Genomic DNA, 20130 nt, shown 5'->3' with positions numbered 1-20130 from the left:
TTTCCGTGGTCTAATAACAAACAGGGATGTTCAGACGCTGTTGCCAATTCTGCATGATTGACTGTTAAGTCCAGAGAGACAACCCCGTCCCATTGAAATCAATAGGATTTTTGCCGTTGGCTTTCCTGGGACAAAGATTTCATTTCCAATAATCCACCACCTGATTTTAGGCATGTCATTTAGTAACTGATTCACTGCCAATTTACAGGAGAAACTTCCCCTACTGAAGAATGTGCTCTCTTTTTTCTCTTTTCTTTCCTCCCATCCCCCCTGCTTTTTTTCCCCACTGACTTTCCATTTAGTAATAGTTCTCTCACAAAAGGTATCCATTTTCCTTTAGGTTTTTTGTCGTGTTTTGTTCTGTTGGGGTTTTTTGTTGTTGTTTTTGTATTTTACTACATACCATAACATGGGAAATGGTCCCTCCAGGCATGACTGTTTGAGACGAGGATGTGGTAAGTTGAGGATCTGTGTTGTTGTGTTGGATTTCATCACGCCTCCACACATCCTTAAAGCACTGTGACATGCACTGACTTGGAACAACTAATCCACACCTGGTGACAGGCTACATCACCGTGGCTTAAAAAAATTTCAGCCTCTTCCCTTGTGTACAGGAAGGGGTCATGTTCCCCATGCCTGCCGCAGGATGCTAACAGATACAACAGTCAGGACAGGGAAACAGAAGGATCTGTTAAAGGGAGTTGTCGTGATAAACAGGTGTGATATTCAGGTTGCTACTTCAGGGAATCTCGGGAAAGGAAGCTGGGTAGACGAACTCCAAGCAGATGGTAGGGTTTGTCTTTGCAGAAGGCACAGCCTGAAACAAATTTTGACACGGTTACACTGAGGCAAACCAGGGTTGACTCCACGGGGTGGTTTAGGACTGTAATGGAAAACAGCACAAGCTCCACAACTTCTTAGAATTTTGTCTTTAAAGTTTAGGTTGTTATAAAGCTGATAATCTTTAAATGAATGTGAATGTCTGCAGGGTATTGGGGACAGCCCTGTCACGGTCCACACTCTTTTGGGTGCATAGGTTCTCCAGCAGTGCCAGGGCTTGGATTAATACTTGGGCTCCAGTTAGCAGCATGTGACTGCTCACACAGATTTGCATGTTTGAGAGCTGATAATTGAAGTTTGGGATTCACAGGCAAGTATAAGTCTATAGAGGATCTACCTGCAAAAAACTTTTAAAGACAGTAACTTGAACAACACTCCAAAAAAGAGGAAAGAAAAACAATTCTCAAACAGAATATAAATTATGGCAAAACATGAGATTAATAAGAACGGATGGCAAAAACATGTAGTGTGTTAATAAGTCAATTTGTGCACACGCACAATTTATTAATTTTACAGTTGTGTTTCTGGAGGCAGTATTTCTGTTCCTAGCTCTCAGTTACTTCAGTATAGAAAAATGTCAATTTCCACTAAAAATCTGTCAGCATTGATATCAGTTTTATCACAGTTATTTATAACCCATATACCAACCTGAATATAATTAACTGTATATAATTTGTAGGGCTTGCCAAATAGCGAACAGTTATTTGCTACCCAAAGTATTTATGTAATTAAAAAAATGTCAGCTAGTGTATTAGAAACATTTCATACAGCTGGCTAAATAGTTCAGAACATATTGGTGAATAATATATTAATTCACTGATGTACTACATATTGAATGGATTGTTTTAATAAGTTAAATTGCACTTGGCCCATTAGAGTTGACTCCAGCTCTGCAAAGTATTGAGTCAAAGAGAGCTGAGGGCATGACAGAGGAGGCTTTATCAGGTTAAATATTAGGTCTTGTGAGTACAGCAGTTAGGGGTACACTTAGGAGCACTACTGAATGAAGAATACAGTTCTCCAAGACACTGTTCTCCCGAGGTCATTCAAATGTGGTAACTGGAACCTTTCTAAGGCATAAAAGTACTTTTGTACTTTTGCAGAATCAATACGGTGCCATTAATGCGAAGTTCGCTTTCCCAGCCTGTGATTATTAAGGTCAATATTAAATAAAAATAAAAAACGTTCCCACCCTGTATCTAATCAAATTTCAGGTTCTGTGTTCTGTAAGTTCATGTTATAACTTTGCCATGTTAACGAGGAGTTCGTGCAGCAGCGCTGGCCGTGCTGTGCAGCTACGTTGTGTAAGTGCTTTCCCATATGGTGAGCTGTGCCTGCAGCAGCATATAGCACTTCTGTCTGGTGTCATGCTCCCCTCTCCCCAGGTTTTATATACCAAGGTGAGTTGAGTTAAAGGGAAAATCAAGCCCCTGCCTTGTGGCCCCTGTGCTGGCTGTCTCACTGTCCTTTACCTGTGAAGATCCTAAGGCAAGAGGCCTTGGGAATGAGTTTCTGTCACTGTTTGATGTTGGTATCAATTCCATGAGGTGCACAAGAGATTTTGTGGCTTCCTGTTGTGCTTCTATACTCTATTCAAAGCAGGGAAGCAGTAAATTTAGAGAAATAGTAAAATGGGTTTCTGTATTCTCAGTATTTTTAAAAGATTCAGTAACTGGCGTATTACAAAGTCGTAAACCGGTACAATTTTTACTGCAATGTCCATTCAAAGAGGGCTCCTGGATCGTGGCAGTGATAAGCAGGCAGGGCTGTCTGTTGGGTTACTTATCCATGGCACCAGGATTGTCTGTTGCTCAGATGTGCGAGCTCCGGCCTCGGTTTCCGTTCACGGTTGCCGTGTATCATCGCAAGAGTGATGATAACGCCTCTTCAAGGTGGCATTATAGTGACAGTTTAACATGGCAAACTTCTGCTTGGCAAACAGACAGCGACTGTTAGCCAATATTGGCTGAGACTCGATGATGATACCACGTAGTGTATCCTTAAAGAGGATAGTTCTTTGGACTTGATCCCGCTCCGTTTTCTCTCATGTGCCTCTTGGTCCAAGGAGGAAAAAAGAGAGCAGATAAATTTATCGACCCTCCTTTTTATGGCTGCATCCACCCTTCTTTTTACAGGGGTATGCGGAGGAATGGTTTCCAAATATAGGCTTTTTACTGTCTTTCCTTCTAGGAAATGGTCTGGAGTTTGCAGAGTCAGAAATCCTACTTCTGAAGTGCTAAAAAGGGGGTTTAGAATAATGCTTATCATTAGGAGCTGTTTCTTCCTCGTGAGAGACTCAAGAGAGTGCGTCCCAGAGAGCCCTGCCAGGCAGGATGGCAGTCTCCCTCCAGCGGGTTTTTGGGTTAACCAAGTTAGGGTAATCTCTGGCCTGTGCTCAGTAACTCAGCCCTGAAATTCTGCAGCTGGAGACCTCAAACATTCCTATTCCTCTGCCCAAACATGCTGTCATATCCTTCTTTACCACTAGAGCACAAAATCCAGCAATCCACATGAGCTGCTTCTCAATCTCTACTGTTAACTTCTAGTAAATAATGCATTTAGATTATTTAAAATAGTTGCTTTTTTACCATATAACTTCATTACGATGCTCTCTGAATGCCTGTCAGTGAAACAACTGTGAATTTTAACAAGCATGCTTTAAATAGGCTGCTTTATGTATAAATGTAAGTTAACATCTTAACAGGAATTCCATTTTAGTATCTATCGTAATGTTTTGATGATCCCTTCTGATGCCTTCTGTGTACCGAGAGTCTCATTCCTCAAGTAACATTGTGTTGTTAAAAGGTTATTCTTATTTTACAACCTTATTTTGTGAGCTTGGTGATGCCAGTGGAAGCGTACGGGCCCCATTTCAGACAGCAGCACCTGTAACTCATGTCCTTAAGAAAAGGGAGTGTGCAGGTGTGCAGATGTAGTCTGCCAGTTGTACTGAGACCTCTTTGTAATTCCTGCACAATTTTTCTCTCTTGATCTAAGCTCTTGGACTCCCTTTTGGCAACTGGAGGGCTCGGCACGTTCATTTTTGTGTGCTTTGGTCACTGCTGCTGGGCATGTGGATGGGTTACTACATGGGTGGAAGCGGAGTCGCGTCGTGCTCGGTTCAGGAAAAACATTGCTCCAGAGCAACTTTGTCTTGGTTTGTTTTGGAAGGAGCCGTCACGGATCTTGGCTGGAGACGAAGCTGTCAGGGTGAGGGTCATGACGAGCTGTGTGATAGCGGTGAGGCTGCAGGAAAGCCGGTGTCACGAGCCAGAAAAGTGCCGGCCTGAAGCCGAGCAGATTTACTTTATCCCCACCACAGCTCAAGTCAGATTGCCGTCTTTACTGCTCCGACAGGAATTTGCCAGCCCTTCTTAGGTGCCACCCCAGACATCTCAGGAAGATGCATCTTACCACGTGCCTGTCCCAGCAGGAATGAGCAGGGACTATTCTCTTTTCCAGAAATACATTGCAAATTGTTGGGCCAAAATAGAATGTGTAAGTAAAGCTTAGAGGTAATCTCTGCTTAAGCATTGACCCCAGGCCTTAGATTTATAAGCTTATTCCTGCTGTCCCACCATAAAACTAAAATACCCACTCCAACATGTAGCATTTACATAATAGTTTGGTGCAGCTTTATGAATGTATGTGCTCATATTTTTCCGCTTGCTGTGAAAAAGAGAGTCCTGAGGACTTGATTCAGCCTGGCTGTTCCAGTGCAGTGCAACTTGATCCCGGTATTGCAGAAGGGGGACTCATCGCCTGCGGAGAGTCACATCACTTTCTTGGGAATGCCATGAAGAAAGCAGCTGTGAAGTGTCTGTGGGGCTGCCCAGCGAGCAGCTGCCTCCCGGGTGTCCTGGCCGTGGCCCCACAGCTCTGCCTCCTCTTCCTCCAGGGAGGAAGATGGGTGTGCCTCGCACTTGGGCAGCACCCACTTGGGGCAGGACAGCTGCTGCTGGGAGCTGGCACCTCAATTTTTGTCCTTCAGGGACCTGGAGATGAGCACAACCCTCTAAAAGTGGATAAACAGCTGCAAAATTAGTTTTGCAATAAAACATGTAAAATATGTAGTATATAAAAAAGAAAGTTATTAAAAACTTAAGATAAGATCAAAACATTCCAGACGTTATGGTCTGTTCCTGCAGAGCTGTGTAAAAAATGCTGGAGCTTTACAAAAGGGAGCAGCAGAAGAGTTCAGATATGTCAGATATTTTGGACCTTGCAGTCCATTAACATAGCAAATTAAAAATAACAGATGATAGTCTGACTCTTGAGATTATAGCACAGTCCTGGTTTTAAAGGCAGAAAATGTTTCTGATTTTTCACAACAAACTCATCAGGTTTTTACAGAAGATTTTCAGAGGTTTCTTGAGTGCTTTGCTAACATTGTGACTTTCAGTATAAAATATGAACTAGGATTTACACCCTAACCATACACTTTATAATTGGAAAAGGGTGTTCCTGTGGCTGAGATTCAGCTGCAAAATCCACGGGATTCAGAACCAAGCTTTCATTTTGAACTGTGGCCATGCAATCTCCAAATTAAATATGAAAATACTAGCTAAGAGATGAATATAATGAGTGGAACAGATGATCTGCAGCAAACATGAGATATTTCCTTTTAAATTATGAATCATCAAAATCACACCTATAGTTATTATTTTCCCAGTCTCCATGGAAGGTCAAAAGTGCCATCAGCTAAATGGATGCAAATCTAGAATACTTTCAGCAAAGTTACTGAAACACACAGCAGACTGATTGCGTTGATGAAGAAAATGAGATGAAAGATATATGACCTTTTTAACACCTTCTTTCCATCGTGTGAATTGTTTCAAGATTTAATCCTAATTATATATATATATAGGGTATTGAAAATAATTTCTTTTAAACCTGTTGCAGTGTACAATCACATATCTTAAGGGACGAGTTTTAGACTTGCCAGTTGCAAAAAGCACCTCTCTAAACTGCCCAACTCTAAAAGTCAGATGTCCTCAAATACCATTTGAAAAGATAACCATGTATTTTTTTTTCAGCTGTGCCACAGCCTCCATATCTTACTGTCAAGAAGCTTCTTTGGGGACTGAGACAGGTCACGTTGGAAGTCAGTGGCTAATCAGCTCCCACTGCACACTGTCTGCTTTCAGCTTGAATTATCTTAGGCAGACATCCTGGCTAGCTGCAACACAAACCTCTGATGGCTTAAGCCTGAGAAGACCTGAGTTTGGCAGCCACTAAGTTAGCAATGAGGAGAGGGAAAGAAATCCTATCTCTTCTGGTGCTTTTCCCGTCTTGGTTTCCCCACTAGAAATCAATAGGAAGGTCGATAGTTGGTTTTGAGTTGTTCGCTACATGCTGGAGTTTTCTGATGCAAACCTTGGGTGTCTGGGTTTCAGACGCTCTAATGTGTCAGGAGGTTTGATAGCTGCCACTGCCATCCCAAGTTACACTTTATTTCCAGTGACAGCCTTTGTAACATGAGAAAGGGATGAATTCAACAGTTAGAAGTACAGATCAATCTTAGATGCTCGCTGCTTGGGGGGAGGGGACAGGCTAAAATTTTTAGAGAAATTGTTTATGGTGTTTTTTGAACTATATGCTGAAAAAATGCTGTGTGAGATAGGGCCACATGGAGGTAACATAATTTTTCCCCCAAAGATACTTTTGGCATCATTCAAAACTCGATGAGCGTTGGGTTTCTTTGCTCACTGCTAAGTAGAAATTACTCAGCATGAAGGTACAGTGGTTGGGGAAAGTTTTTATTGATTAAAAAGCTCCCATTCAGGGTTCTTTTCTTAGCACCTCCATAACCAGGACAGCTAAGACAAGAAGAATATTGCATAAATGGTATTTTACAACATATGTTTTCTCTGGTGATGTGAAGGACCTGAATCCATGAGAGAAGCTTGAGTTGTGAGCAATGTGCAGGTCTTTTCTGCATTTATTGAGTCTTACAAGCATTAGTACAAGAGTAATCTCTTGTGCATCTCTGTAATACGGATTTGTTTTTTGTGACAGTGGTTTGGTGTCTTTCTGCCCCTCATCTTTTGTCAAATCTCTTCTGCAAGAACCCATTTAGCCCCTTGCTTCTTGAGTGACTGAGTTCTTTATTCCTGAAGAACATGTCAGTGGTGGAGAAGGCTGCTGCTGTCATTCTTCTGCTGCAGATTTGGAGAAGAGGTAGATGGATGTTCACCACGTAGCACTTCCTCTGCAACAATAAGACATCACTCTTTTATTCATCTTCTACTCACTCTTTATTCACGCTAGAGGAAGTTCTGTCCTTGGATCTGCACATGGGCTTCACCAGTGGGCTTCAGCAGAGAGCAGCTGAAAGCAAAGCCTGGACCTTACATATTTGAAAAGCACAATCCAGTCCTCCAGGCCTTTCTCCCAATATCTGCTGATAGCCTTGGCAAACATTTCAGTGAGGGTGTCCACAGGATCTGAGGAAAATGCTTAAGCTTCCCTGCCTTACAGAGATATTAATTGCAAATGTGATTTTTAGATCCAAGAAAATCAAAATGTTTAAAATGGACCTAGAAAACTCTTTGAAAATTGTGACGATACATCTTTCATATTACCAAAATGACACTGTTATTTAAAGCACTGAAACTGCTCTTTGAATTCTATCTCAATATTTAACCAATAATATTTAAAGATGTGCACATGAAGCGAGTATCTTACCCCAGTACACTTTTAGATATCAATCATGCCGTATTAATTGAAAGGATTTGGTCTAATCTCATAAAGAAACAGGCAAACTCTTGGCTTTTCTCTAAAGTAAAAATATATCACTCATGTCATCCATTACTGTGCTATAATTATGGTAAGTGAAGCAGAACAGAATCGATGGAGCAATTTATCAATGCATTCCCAACTATTCCTGCACAGCTGACGTCATGCGGCTGCAGATACTGTCCTTCAATATAAAAGATACCCAGCAGTGTCAAGACTTTATTCTGATCTCCTCCAGCATAATATTTTCATATTTAATATTGTCATTTCAATTATGGTTTAATTAATTTATTTCATTCACTATGAAATTACACTTAATTAGTTGGCTTTTAATTTTTTTCCCCCCAAATTAAAATTTCAAAAGGGCAAAAAAAAGAGGGAGAATAAAAATCCAAGACATCATTTAATTCAGACTTCAAGGTCAAAAACCCCTTATAGTTTAAACTTTATGCTAATAGAGCATAAACTTGATCTTTTCTGTTCCACTCTAAATTATTTCAAGATAAGAAGCAGAATATAATGTGTGTAGTAAGCATTTCCAATAGACATTTGTCTTCAGATATTAAATACTTCCCCAAAATGTCATTTTAATACTCGGATACTGTTTAGTACCTTCAAATATTTGCCTTTTTGCACACTCTGCTTTCCAAGTGTTGAGTTTTACCCATATATTATCTTTTTAAGTTTTATTCAAATAGGCTGACAGAGTTAGAGCCTCATGTAGACTAAACTTTAGTGCAGCAGTCCTGGAGATAGCACTGTTTGTTCTGTAAAAACACTCACCCCGCATTCCTCCTCAAGTTATTAAATGTGTTTACACTACATTAAATATGAAAAATGAACTTCTTCAGCAAAGGGATTGTTTAAAATACTGGGAGAAATATGGCCGGAATACCTTGCTGTACCCCCTGGCCTCGAGGAACAGTACCGAGGCACTTCTCTCAGCTCCTCACGGCACTTTTCCTACTCCTGGGCCAGAGCTGTTTCTGACAACCGTGCCTTTCTTCATCTGGCACAAAGTCTTCCTCGGGATTTTGGCACTGTGAGAGTGAAGGGCGTTCGGTCCAAAAACACGCCGATCTCGCAGGGTGGGGAGAAGAAGGGAAGTGTTTGTTTACAGCTCGCCCCGCCATCGGGCTCTCTCAATAAACCAGCCTTCCCTAAGATGTCTGGCTGCTGGGATGGCTTTTTTTCTCCTCAAACTTTTCCTTTTGTCTCTGAGAGAGGAGCACATGGAAAAGTTTGTCAGGAAATTAAAGCTGCGAAAGTAGTTTTTTTCTCACACGACAGCTGCGGGTTTACGTGTTGTTGTGTACAGTCCCCCTGTCATCCCATTTCCTCCTTTGGAGGGGCCTTTGCTCCCGGTGGGGTTCCTGGGGCCTCGTTAAACAGTGATGAAAGGCAACACATCCTCTGTGTCCCAAAATCCATGGGGTCCCTGTTGCACAGTGTTCCCATCATCAGGAGCCCCTCACGGGTGCCTTGGTGCGGCTTTGCCAGCACCGTGCCCTGGAAAGGGTTAAGGTGCCCAGGCGGCCCCATGGAAAGCGCAGTGCCCATCTCTCTTTAAAGATGTACTTACAAACACCTGCGGGGTGGATTTCCGAAGGGCGACTTTACCTGATATTCCACGGTATTGTTTAATTTGGACTATATTTAACCAGCGCTGTGTTGAAACAGTGTCGGCGAGCTCTGAGAGCTTGCCAGGCACATTCTCAAAATGGTTGCCAAGCTGTAAGATGGCTGCCAAGGTCTGACTGCACTGAACAGGTCCAAAATGGTGACCAACTTCTCACAATTTTCCTGCCGATTTTTTCTTCTTTTCCTCTGTGCGCGCGTGTGTGTGTGTGTGTTTTGTTTTCCTTCCCAAAGTAAGGAAGATGCTGGACTTGGCACCGGCCTCTTGGCACTACGATTTATAGTGTCATCCAGAGATTCAAGTAGTTACTGTGTTCTTGTTTCACAGCACTTGGCAGAAAGCTGCTGAGGGGAGGACGTGAGGTGAAATAGCCGGTGTAAAATAACATCAGCGTTTTCCTTCCTTGGCTAAAAAGTACCAAACACTTTGGGGGGGGAAAAAAAGTTTTAAAAACCCAGTGTGGAAGGTAGGATATTTGGAAAGAAATCAGCAGAGAGCAGCTTTGACCAAAGCTCCAGACTTTCATTTTGAGCTGCGTGTCTAAAGTGGTGCAAACTTTATCTCCAACAGGTTTAGGATTATTTCTATATATATATATGTATACATATATGTGTGTATATATATATAGGTTTTTTCCCCCCCTGCATTTGTTTACTGGAGTTTATAGCAGTTTCTTTCTGGCAGTTGTGCTACTTAGCAGATTGAAATAAAATCATAAGGGTGAATTAAAACACACTGCTGTTAGTGCTGATTAGAATTTTAGCTTAGTGTAAATACCGGATGCAGTGTCCAACTTTTCAGGGACTTGGCATAGACTCAACAGGGATCTCCGGGCTGCAAAGGAGACAGTGTGTGCTTGCAAGCTTTTTAAATACTTGGATAGGTGAAACTCACTGCTTCTGCTGGCGTGTGAGCTCATTTGGTGCCTGTGTAATGCATTATGTAGTCCAAGGTGGCCCTAAAAAGAAAGGAAAAAAGCAAAGGATAAGCATAAAAGGCAAATAGTTTAAGCTAAGAACTTTAAATGTATGGATTTGTATTTATATGCTGACCATCTCGTGCTAAATGCTTGCCTGTGCGTACAAGCAGTAAATATAGTCCCAGCTACTTTTTGGATTGCACTTGAAATTAAACAGATTGTCTAAGGACAAGTAATTTTGAAAATGCTAAATCTGTACAGCTGGAATATATTTTGTAGTTACAGGAACAGAAGGGTAGAGACTTTTTTTTCTGATGCAAATACCTACATTCAGGTGGATTATATTAGTAAAAACTCCCTTTCTCATAGTCTCACTCTCAGCCCATGTGTCAACTTTCATCTATTAGGAGTTTTCTCAAATTACCTTGGTATATTTTCCCTGTTTAAGTGAATAGTGGAAAATCAAGTGCTGCCATCCCAGGTGATGTGACAGCTTCCCTGCACCCGGCATTTGGGGGGTATTAAACCAGCAACAGGATCCACACCTGACTCCAAATGCTTCATCTCTGCTATTGCACATCCTCTGCTAGTGCTGGGTCAATGGAACACATCATTTCTCCTGCAGGAACAGCAGGACTCTGAAATCTACTTTGCCTTTACCCATTTGCTTGAGGAAATTCATATGGATGCAGGAATGTTTGCTGTTTATATCCACATTTCTCCCATAACTTATTCCTTTATGTCTTCGTAGAGGTTATAAACATCCCTTTAATTCAGATTTGCCCTCTTTCATTGGCAGCCTGTATTTCCATCGCACTTCCTTAGACCAGGGTATTATTTTTAATGACGTGATTTGAACTCTTGATTCTGTGGTGAAAAGATGAGATTAAGACACACAGCCTCTGAAAAAAGTATTGGATACTGGTCAGGGCACATGGAGTTTAATTGAACCAGATGCATTTATTGAATTTTATACAAGATTCTCTAAAATATTTTTCAGGATATTTTAGCATTATACATGACCAAAATTTAGAGCACTTCAAATTCAAGGGAAAAAAAATCCAGAAAAGTCTTACTTATGAATGTAATAAAAAAAAAGGTGTAGAAACTCGAAGTGAACCCTCTTTAGTGTTTAAAAATATTAGTGAAGACTTTTAAAGAAAGACTGGAACAGGATACTGGTGTTGTGTTCTCAAGTTCATCTCTCTTTCTGCCACTTTAATAAAAACCTATTATTTCAAAGGGTAATGTTTCATCTGCTTTAAATAAAGAAGTGCAGTGTTTAGGAGATACTAAACCTAGGTACAGCATGCACATCAGCATCATATACATCACCACGTTTAAAATTGAATTTAGGGGTTCATTCTTGCCTTTGCGTTTGAGATCTAGGTAGACAAAACCTCATCATCTGCTTCAAACCTAATTTTCAATTACAGAAGTTGACAATTTATTTACATAAATATTCAAACAAACCTAGTTTAAAAACTGAACATAACCTTTGAATGTGAAAAACCTGTGAGCCATTAGGACACTTGTAACTTACCCTAACTTATCTCTGGGCCATTTTATCCCACATATTAGTGTGGCTCCTGCATGTAAAGATTGTCTTTTGATTTATGCATCAGTAAATTTTCTTTTGATTTAGGAAGGGAATTATGTCTGTGGCCATTATTAGTTCTAGATTCTGATGTTGTTATACTCTTGTATAATGGCAACAACTCCAGTGAAACTAATGGAACACTGCAGTGAATATTGTGACAGCAGCAGGACTGAGAAGAGGATCAGGTCTTTAGTTTACAACTTTTCAGACCTGCAAATTTATCTCCCACGAACAGCAGCGAAATCCTTCAGCAGCTTTTGGCACTTCTGCTTGTTTGTATATTCTTCATGTACACATCATGTGCATCTGTGTGTGTCTGTGTGTACGTATATATGATATGTGTAAAAGTACTTTTTATATAGTAACTTTCTGCATAGGGCAACCCAAACAGCTGTTATTCCTTTTTATAGCTTCTTTAATCTATGTGCCAACAAGTCAGTTTACAAAATCTGTTTTGTTGATGACTGCTGCGATAATAATTGTGGTGTTTTGTGGCTTGGCAAAAGCCTGGGGTCTCCTCCGAGGACTCTTGCCAAAGCCTTTGAAGGGGTTGAGGTGGATTCACTGCCAAAATGAGTCACCACTCTCTATTTTATTTAGTGTCCTTCTGCCAAGGCCTTAGACACTTTCTGTTTTCATTCTTTTGTAGGCTTTCCTTCCCACATTGTGGTTTCCTTCACAGCCAGAGTAATGTGTTTGCCAGCATAGGTGAGAGAGTGTGGCTGACTCTCCAAATGCCACTGCTAGACTCTGCTTAAGGGTTAGTGGTTTAGCTATTGTGCTTCCTCAAAATGAATGTGCAAGATTTAATTATATGCCTATGAATTATAAATAAAAAAAAAAAAAAGGCTGCTGCATCTGATGCAGCACAGTGCAATAATCTAGAGTAAGGTCAAGGGATTTCAGAGGTCTGTCAGTGTTTACTCCTCCAAATCTCTGTGCACTGCATCCTTTGAATTATTTTTCTTGTGATTGGGCTGGTCAAATCAGAGATGAGCCAATCCTTTAGAATAAATCTTTTTTGTTGTTTGTTTTTTTTTTTTGCCTAAGGCTGGCCTTTCTACTTTCTTCTCCATCCAGAAGCAGATAACGGTTCTGTTCACAGCAGAAAAACAGATGCATGGTAGTTATCCTAACACTTTGCATGACCCACCCAGATGTCTCAAAAAATTTGAGAAACCAAGATGAATGGATGTGACATTCTGACATCCTTCATACAGATGTGAAAAGTGAGGAGCAGAGCAGTGAAGAGACTCAGCTGAAGTCACATAGGAAGTCTGCGTGAGGCCTGGAAACAGAACCCACATCATCTGACTCATTGGCCTTTGCTTTAACCACAAAAACTTCCTTTTCCCCGCTATACTGAAAGTGATATGTTTTGGCCTTATTCTCGATAAAATGTTAGATGTAGAGATGGCCTAGATACCCTTACAGTAAAATGTGTAATTCCAGCTCGGGTGATGTTGGATGAGTCACGGCTTGTTACAGTATCTGTGGTTTTCTTAGTGCTGCGAGGTTTTGGTTTGAATGAGGAAAGCAATATGGGGATTTCAGTTAACTGCTCAGCAAAATTAGAGTGGAAAAAACACGGAGTAACAGCAGCATTAAGCTTTGCAAACAAGTTTTCTGTTCCTCATCAATAAAGTGCTGCACTGTGAGGTCAGCAGCTGGGTAGTACAGTACTGATGTTCAACCCTCAGTTTTAAAGGACCTAAAGGAATTATTGTGTTCCCCAAAATCACGTCCTTAACCCACTCTGTGCTCACAGAGGTGCACAGAGAGGGGATCCTGCAGGATTTGGAGTGTCACACCTGTTTCTCCAGTAAGGCACTATGTGGGAGCTTACACGTGCTCTTCAGTATTTGCTATCAAGCAAAATTATTCTAAGTGCATATTTTTGAACATTAAAAAAATATAAATGCTGCCAGACAGCGTAGTCCTTTGTGTAGCTGTGGAGTGGAGCCAAATCAGGAGATGTGTTTTCATCCATCCTTTTCAGTGTCATTTGCTGAGTGTTTCCCTCTTTCTTGATTGCCTTCTCCTCTTCTCTGGATATCAGCACAAAGGCTGAGCAGTTCTCAGTCCTGCTCCAGCTTCTGAGTGATGTAAGGCTTTGCCTGAAGGTCTGATTTGGGGTGAACTTCACCCAGAAAACGTTTTAATCCCAGGAATTTTCCCTGTCCTTAGCAATGCCTAGATCATATCCCCTCCATAAAAGGAACCATTTTAGCCTTCATCCTCACTCCTGTACAATTCCTGGGATAACCTGGCTACATCTGACCAGAGCTTCTCAGGACTGAGTTTGGGTTTGCAGATTTCAAACTGCAGTTGTAGTTGGAAATAAGAGACTGCTTTCTGTTTTACAGTCCAAATTTAACTCATGGTAAATGGATTAGGCCATTCTCTTTTCTGTTGTTCCACATGGCTCCAGATCTTGTGTCCTGAGTAATCCAGTTGGACTGAGGGATCTCCAGAAATGAAGGGCAGGGAAAGGGGAACAGGAGAAGAGGAAAGCAAAGGGAAAGGGAAAAAAGAAAGTATGTGTGATTTACAGAGATTTCCAGGGACAGATTGTATCCCTGTTCTCCGGCACAATATCAGAAACAAGTTTTCTGTCCTTCTTTATCAGACACTTCCTTGCTTTTAATGATTCTAGTAATCTTAATTTTAAGAGTTGTGTCCTTTTTCTTTTAGAAAATATTTGATGTCCTGTACTCAGGTAATAATTCAACTCTATATGGAGTCTGGGTGACTGTGACTAAATTCAGTTTTAAGTACAAGTTAAGGGATGATTTGTACAGTTCAGCTGCAGCTTGCCTAGGTTATCTGTGGGTTATGGAATTTGCTTCACCAGTGACAGCATTAACAATGCAGGCTTTATTTACAAGAGGTTTATAGTGATACCACAACTGATAGAAATCTCTGTAGTTCCACTGGTTTTAATGGAATTATTCCAGATCTAGCTGCAGATCTGATCTGTAGCACAGCACTCCACATTTTAAATAACCATTACAGTTTAGAGGAGTTTAAGTAAATTCTGGGACTCACTGCGTAGTTATCACTGGGAGAAACTATTTTAATTAAGATGCAAACCCCCACTTTTCCAGAGTTAAATTAGGATCTATATTTGTTAGCAGCAGCTAGACTGAGTCAGCCACACTGGGGAAGATGCAGAGACACCATATAAATTTATTTCCCTTCCCTCTTGTACTGTTTTTAAAGCATTTGCTGAGTTCTGTAGCTCTAATTCAAAATTAGAGAAGTAAAGAGACAGAAACATTTTAAGATCATGTGGTATATTCTCCATTCTGTAAATGCACAAGTTGAAGAAATGGTTGCTTTATGGGTAGGACAGAAAGAAATCTTTAAGTTCAGTAAAAACTTCTAGAACACAATAACAGAGCCTGGACTATATCATATTAGAGAATATATTGCTTACCTCGCTGAAGTAGATTGAGGGTATTCATGACCACTGGTGAATTCCCTGGTGTGTAGTAATCTCTGATTATTTGCACCTGAAATTCTTCACCAGCATAATGTTCTGTAGCTGAGGCTTATATAAAGTTCAGTTTTTATTAATTCAACCTTATAAGCACAGTACTTAGTTCACATTCATGATTACAATTATTTATTTAAGTAGAAAGAGATATCTAAAAAACACTGTGTGGATTATCCTGAATCTCAGAGGGCTCTTTTATATACAATATTTAATGAGCAATCTACTTTGGAAAATAACTAGATTTATTGTGGGTAGCCGTCCTTTATCCAAGTGATGTGATATAAATGCGGTGGAAGCCACTTTTTAAATTATTACAATAATAGGAGCACTGAAAGAAATAAAAAAGATTTTTTTTTTTGGTATGGCAAGCCATAAAATGTACAATGGTGCAGCAGAATGAATGAGGGCCTGTTCAGAAGGGAAACTTTCTGTGCACCAGAAGGCAAACTGCCGAAATAATGGAACCATTCACAAATATATTTTTTTGTGTAGCAAATAATAAAATAGTTGGACAATGAAGTCTCCTCAAGTGCATAATAAATAAAGAAATTAACCACAAAAAAATAAAAAAGGGAAATAAAATTCCGTATTCGGGATCATGGTTGAATCAATTAGAAAATATTTGTAAAGGCTTATCCTTTCCATGTCTGTGTGTGCCCCAAAGGCTGCTGATGCTCACAGGATGAAGCTTTTTCTGGCTTCTTTAAAGAAGCTGAGCCCCAAGTGAGCATCAGTTTGGGGCACTCTGTAAAAAAGGAAATACTTAATTGAGCCAGGAGTTTCGATCTAGTCTCTCCTGAGCACATAAATACTCAGCCAGCAATTATTCTTTTTGCTGTTCTTCACATTCAGCATTAGCTTTTGGGCACTTTTTAGATGTGTTCCATTACCTATGCCTAAAACAGGGGCCCAGTACACTATGTTTCTTATCACATTCCATTATTGACACTGTAGTTAGAGTTGAGGTGGTGTTTTAAACCATAAAGCCATATTTTAAATTCTAAGTCATATCCCTCTGTGGTTTACGTATTTATTAAAGGACTTAGATGCATTTAATATATTCTTTCCTTCAAAGGTTTGGAACAAAACAGAGTGGACAGAATTACCTTATATGTTTTTTCCCCGTTTTTATTTATGGCCTTTTGGAGCCAAAGCTCTGAAGATTTACACTTGGCAGGAGACTTAGGTGCTGTGCTTGTCCTGCTCTCCTGGTGGGGCCAGTAAATCGTGAGCTCTTTGAGGCAAGGGCTCTCCCTTTGTTCTTTGCTTCAACAGAGCTCAGCAAAATAGAGATCTGCAGGGTGGCAGCCTTGGGTACAGTCCTGGTCAAAATTAATCCTGTTCAGAATTAGTCCTGATCGCAGTGAGTGATCCTGGACTTGGCAGTGAGGTTCCTGTGCAGGGGTAAAGGATGAGCCCTCTCCCAGATCACACAGGAGCCGTAGGTGTTTCAGCAGCTGCAGGTATGGGAAGGGTATGCTTGGATTATGGGACCTGTGTAAGGCTGAGAAAGCTGCAAAGTCAGATATTTGGTGCATTCACCCCTCCAGTGTCCTTGCTGCTCGGTCTCAGCAGCACAGAGCAAATTGTCCTGGAACACGTCCTGGGTATTGCTCTTGAGTAAGGAGTGGTGAAAAACCAGGAAAGGATTTTTGCCTAGCAGGGGAGCACAAGGCAGTCATAATTTATTGCAGGCTTGTCTGTCATGACTAGTGGTCTCAGCCCCTATTAACTGAGCTGTGGCACCTAAACCGACTATTTTTCTTCAGCTTCTTCCCTCAATTTGGACCAAACTGCTTATGTAGCAAGAAAGACATCCTTCTTTTCTCTGGGTTAGATTCCTGGGGTGTGAGATGAAGGGGGACTTCAGGGACACAGTCACACCCACACACGTAGGCCGTGGGTGGGGTTACATGGCACCATCACTTCTGCCCAGAAGTTTGAGTTCCAGGGCACATACATAAAAATACAACAGTGTAAACTCTGCAATACCTCTGGCTGCCTTCCCTCTGCTGCCCTTCCCCGCTCTCCCTTGCTATTCCTGTTTTATTTATCCTGCCATAATAAAAGGGGTATCTAGCAGAGACTGGGCAAAGTGGAGCTCTGCAGTGATGTGCTGAGGGCTGCCCATATCCTGGGTAGTCAGGAGGATGAGCATTCCCACCTTGCTCCCTGGGATGGGCTGGGTACATCCCTGCATCCATAAAATCATTGCTATCCCAGAACAAAGCAACACAGGGAGTTGGGAGACATTTACAGGAAAGCTCTGTACTTGCATGGACTTATTTTATCACAGAGGTTATTTTGGAACTTCTTCAAGAGGAGAGAACTGTTCAAGAGGAAGGGCCAGACTTTCCTCATCACTGAGCGTTGTCGGGCGCTGCAGTGCCATGAGGAACTGGTGTTCATAACTTAACTTTTGTCAGTTTTAAACACTTATTTTTAGGCTTGAGTTTTCTAAATGAAGAAATTCCTCTTTTGAAACCAGCATGAAATACCAATTTCTGAGCATGTTCACAAAATGATTTACTCTTGATAGGCAGTTTAAAGCGGGGGGGGGGGGGGTGGGAAACAGCCCCTTTAAAAGTCTTACATATACTTTTCTAACTAGATCATGGGCTACACAGTAATTTTAGGAAGGGAACACAGTTCACATTTAAGGACTAAGTTAAAAAACCCTGAGTTTGAAATTCATAGGACAGAGACATTCCTGCTTTATTCTTATGATTTGGCATCAAACCAGTCATATGCAAATTTTAAATTGTGCTGCTAAATAGTTAAATAAGCAGATCTAAAGGGTGTAAGGTTCCCAGATCCTTTGTAACATGCACACACAACTAATTTTATATCTTCTACCAATACATTTTGAATAACTTCTCTGATTTTATGGAAGAAAATGTCTGGAATTTTGATAGGAAGGACTTGAAAAAGATAGTTGAATCTGGATAAAATATTCATAGATATAAGAACTTGTAGTTCCAGGAAAAGGCTGCTGGGTGCCTTCTTGACTGTTCTTCTAATTTCCTAATTTCTGTTTTCCCTGTTTTCTGTGCTGTGTGTTTAAATAAACTCTTCTGGTTCTGTCTTTCACACATCATTGCTTTTTGCTTCAAAGGCTCCTTTTAAAAACTTATTCTTTGGTTTAATTTTCTTTTGAACATGAATTAGGCTTCACCAAACACTCTGTATACAGCTTGCACCCACAAATCCTGAGAGCAGGGTCGATTCTGTCTACATGTAATTTTGTGTATGGAGTTACTCTTTACTGCACTGGCTGACAGAGTTTCTGTTTTCAAAATAGTTTCCTTCATTGCTCCTTCTTTTATCAATTCCATGGTTGGGGCTGCAACTTTTCCTCCCTCATCTTTGTGGAAAACTGACCACACTCCAGCTTTGCACAGAATCTCTTCCACCATATGTTTTTAGTAATTGTATAGTACGGGGAGGGGGGAAAAATCACTTTTCCCTTGTCAGACATTTCTAGCAACACTTTTTTTGTAAAGGCCTTCATCAGAAGTGGCTGAAATTCGAGACTATTCATAGAAACAGTCCTCAGAGGAGGTTAAGTTTGAGAAAGAAAACAGAAAATATGGCTAAGCTGTGACTGAAAAATCCCTCCTGAGCGTGCTGGTCGGAGCCTCGCCCCGCACGGCGAGCGCTCTTTGTTTTTGTGGCACTGGAAGCGGTCCGAGGGCTCAGCCGGAGGGAGCGGATGCCGTGTGCTGGCGGCTGCCAGGACAGCTTTCCAGAGGGTGTCATTTATTAGCTGCTCTGCTGCAAACTTTGCTTTGCACTGGGTTATTTTTCTGCTGTTGCACCTGTGCCCTTTGGTGGGCAGTGGCTGCGTCTGCTGCCTGCTGCATGTCGATGAATCATATGGCACTTTGTGTGCCTCCCTCACTACGTTTCCCTGCTTCTGATTTGATTTTCAGCTCTGATTTTTTACAGCTCCTTTTTTATAGGAGGTAAATGTATCTCTCTTGCTGTTATTCCTTATTTCTCCCACTGACCAAGCTATTGTTGGTGGCAACTTAATAGCAGAGAATAAAGTAGAAAAATATCCCATTTTAAAAATATAAGACACTCGGTTGGCAGAGGCAAACATGGCATACGCAGAAGGCAGAGGGAAATCAAATGCTTATTTACCTTTTGGGATGAGTTGTTCAGATTGTAGATAATCCCATTAGAGTAGGAACAATCCTCTTGGATGGTGAGGTCTGTGCAGCACATGTGACCTTGGGACCAGTTTGCTGAGGCACCTGAGTCCTTACCTGAGTGGTGATGGGAATTAGTAATAGTCTTAATATCATTAATAATTTGTGTGCTCCAAAGGGGTTTTAGGTATGGGAGGAAGTGCTTAAGGAAAAGGTAGAGCTGGTTCTATGCGGTCTTCACTTGGTGTGTAGTGGGACCAGCACAAGGTCCTATAAATAGCTTTGAACATTTTAATCTGTAACATTTGGTGTAAATTGTAACTTTCAGAAACTTATCTTTTATGTGGTGCAGTTTGCTTTTATGTCCCTACTGTCTAATCTTATCTTCCCATGTGCTGAAATATAAAAATTCATTGCAATTATCTTTCCTGTAGTAAGATATCAAGGAGTTGGTACATTGTAAGAGGACTGGGTTGAAGTACAATCAACACACAATTTTTTTGGATCTAAAAATACCGGTGTTCCAAAGGTCAGCTAAATGATAAATCCCATTCTAAGTGTATATATAATACACATGAATGCACACTATAAATTTGTTTTATAGATTTTCATTGAAGTGCTTCACAGTCTGATGATAATTTCAAAACGTTTAGAGTTTATCTGAGGTCGCCGGTACCGCGAGCGAGGCGGGAGAGCCGCGACGGCAAAGGCGGCGTGAGGAGGTTCCGTCCCTCTCGGCCG

At 41.0% G+C, this 20130-nt stretch overlaps 1 protein-coding gene and 1 long non-coding RNA gene across 15 annotated transcripts in view; one reads left to right on the top strand and one right to left on the bottom strand.

Moving 5' to 3' along the window:
• Positions 1-20130, top strand: part of NFIA (nuclear factor I A) — a 248922-nt gene that overhangs the window by 100282 nt on the left and 128510 nt on the right. The window lies entirely within an intron of this gene.
• On the bottom strand, positions 6593-9428 carry LOC134555400 (uncharacterized). The gene is made up of 3 exons (XR_010081419.1): positions 9199-9428; positions 8474-8795; positions 6593-7051 (listed from the first exon to the last, which is right to left on the bottom strand). It is a non-coding gene; the product is annotated as an uncharacterized LOC134555400 (long non-coding RNA).

Source organism: Prinia subflava, chromosome 10 (assembly GCF_021018805.1).
Source record: "Prinia subflava isolate CZ2003 ecotype Zambia chromosome 10, Cam_Psub_1.2, whole genome shotgun sequence".
Lineage (NCBI taxonomy): Eukaryota > Metazoa > Chordata > Aves > Passeriformes > Cisticolidae > Prinia > Prinia subflava.
Note: the sequence above shows the minus strand (reverse complement) of the source record. Positions and strands in the feature narration are given on the sequence as shown.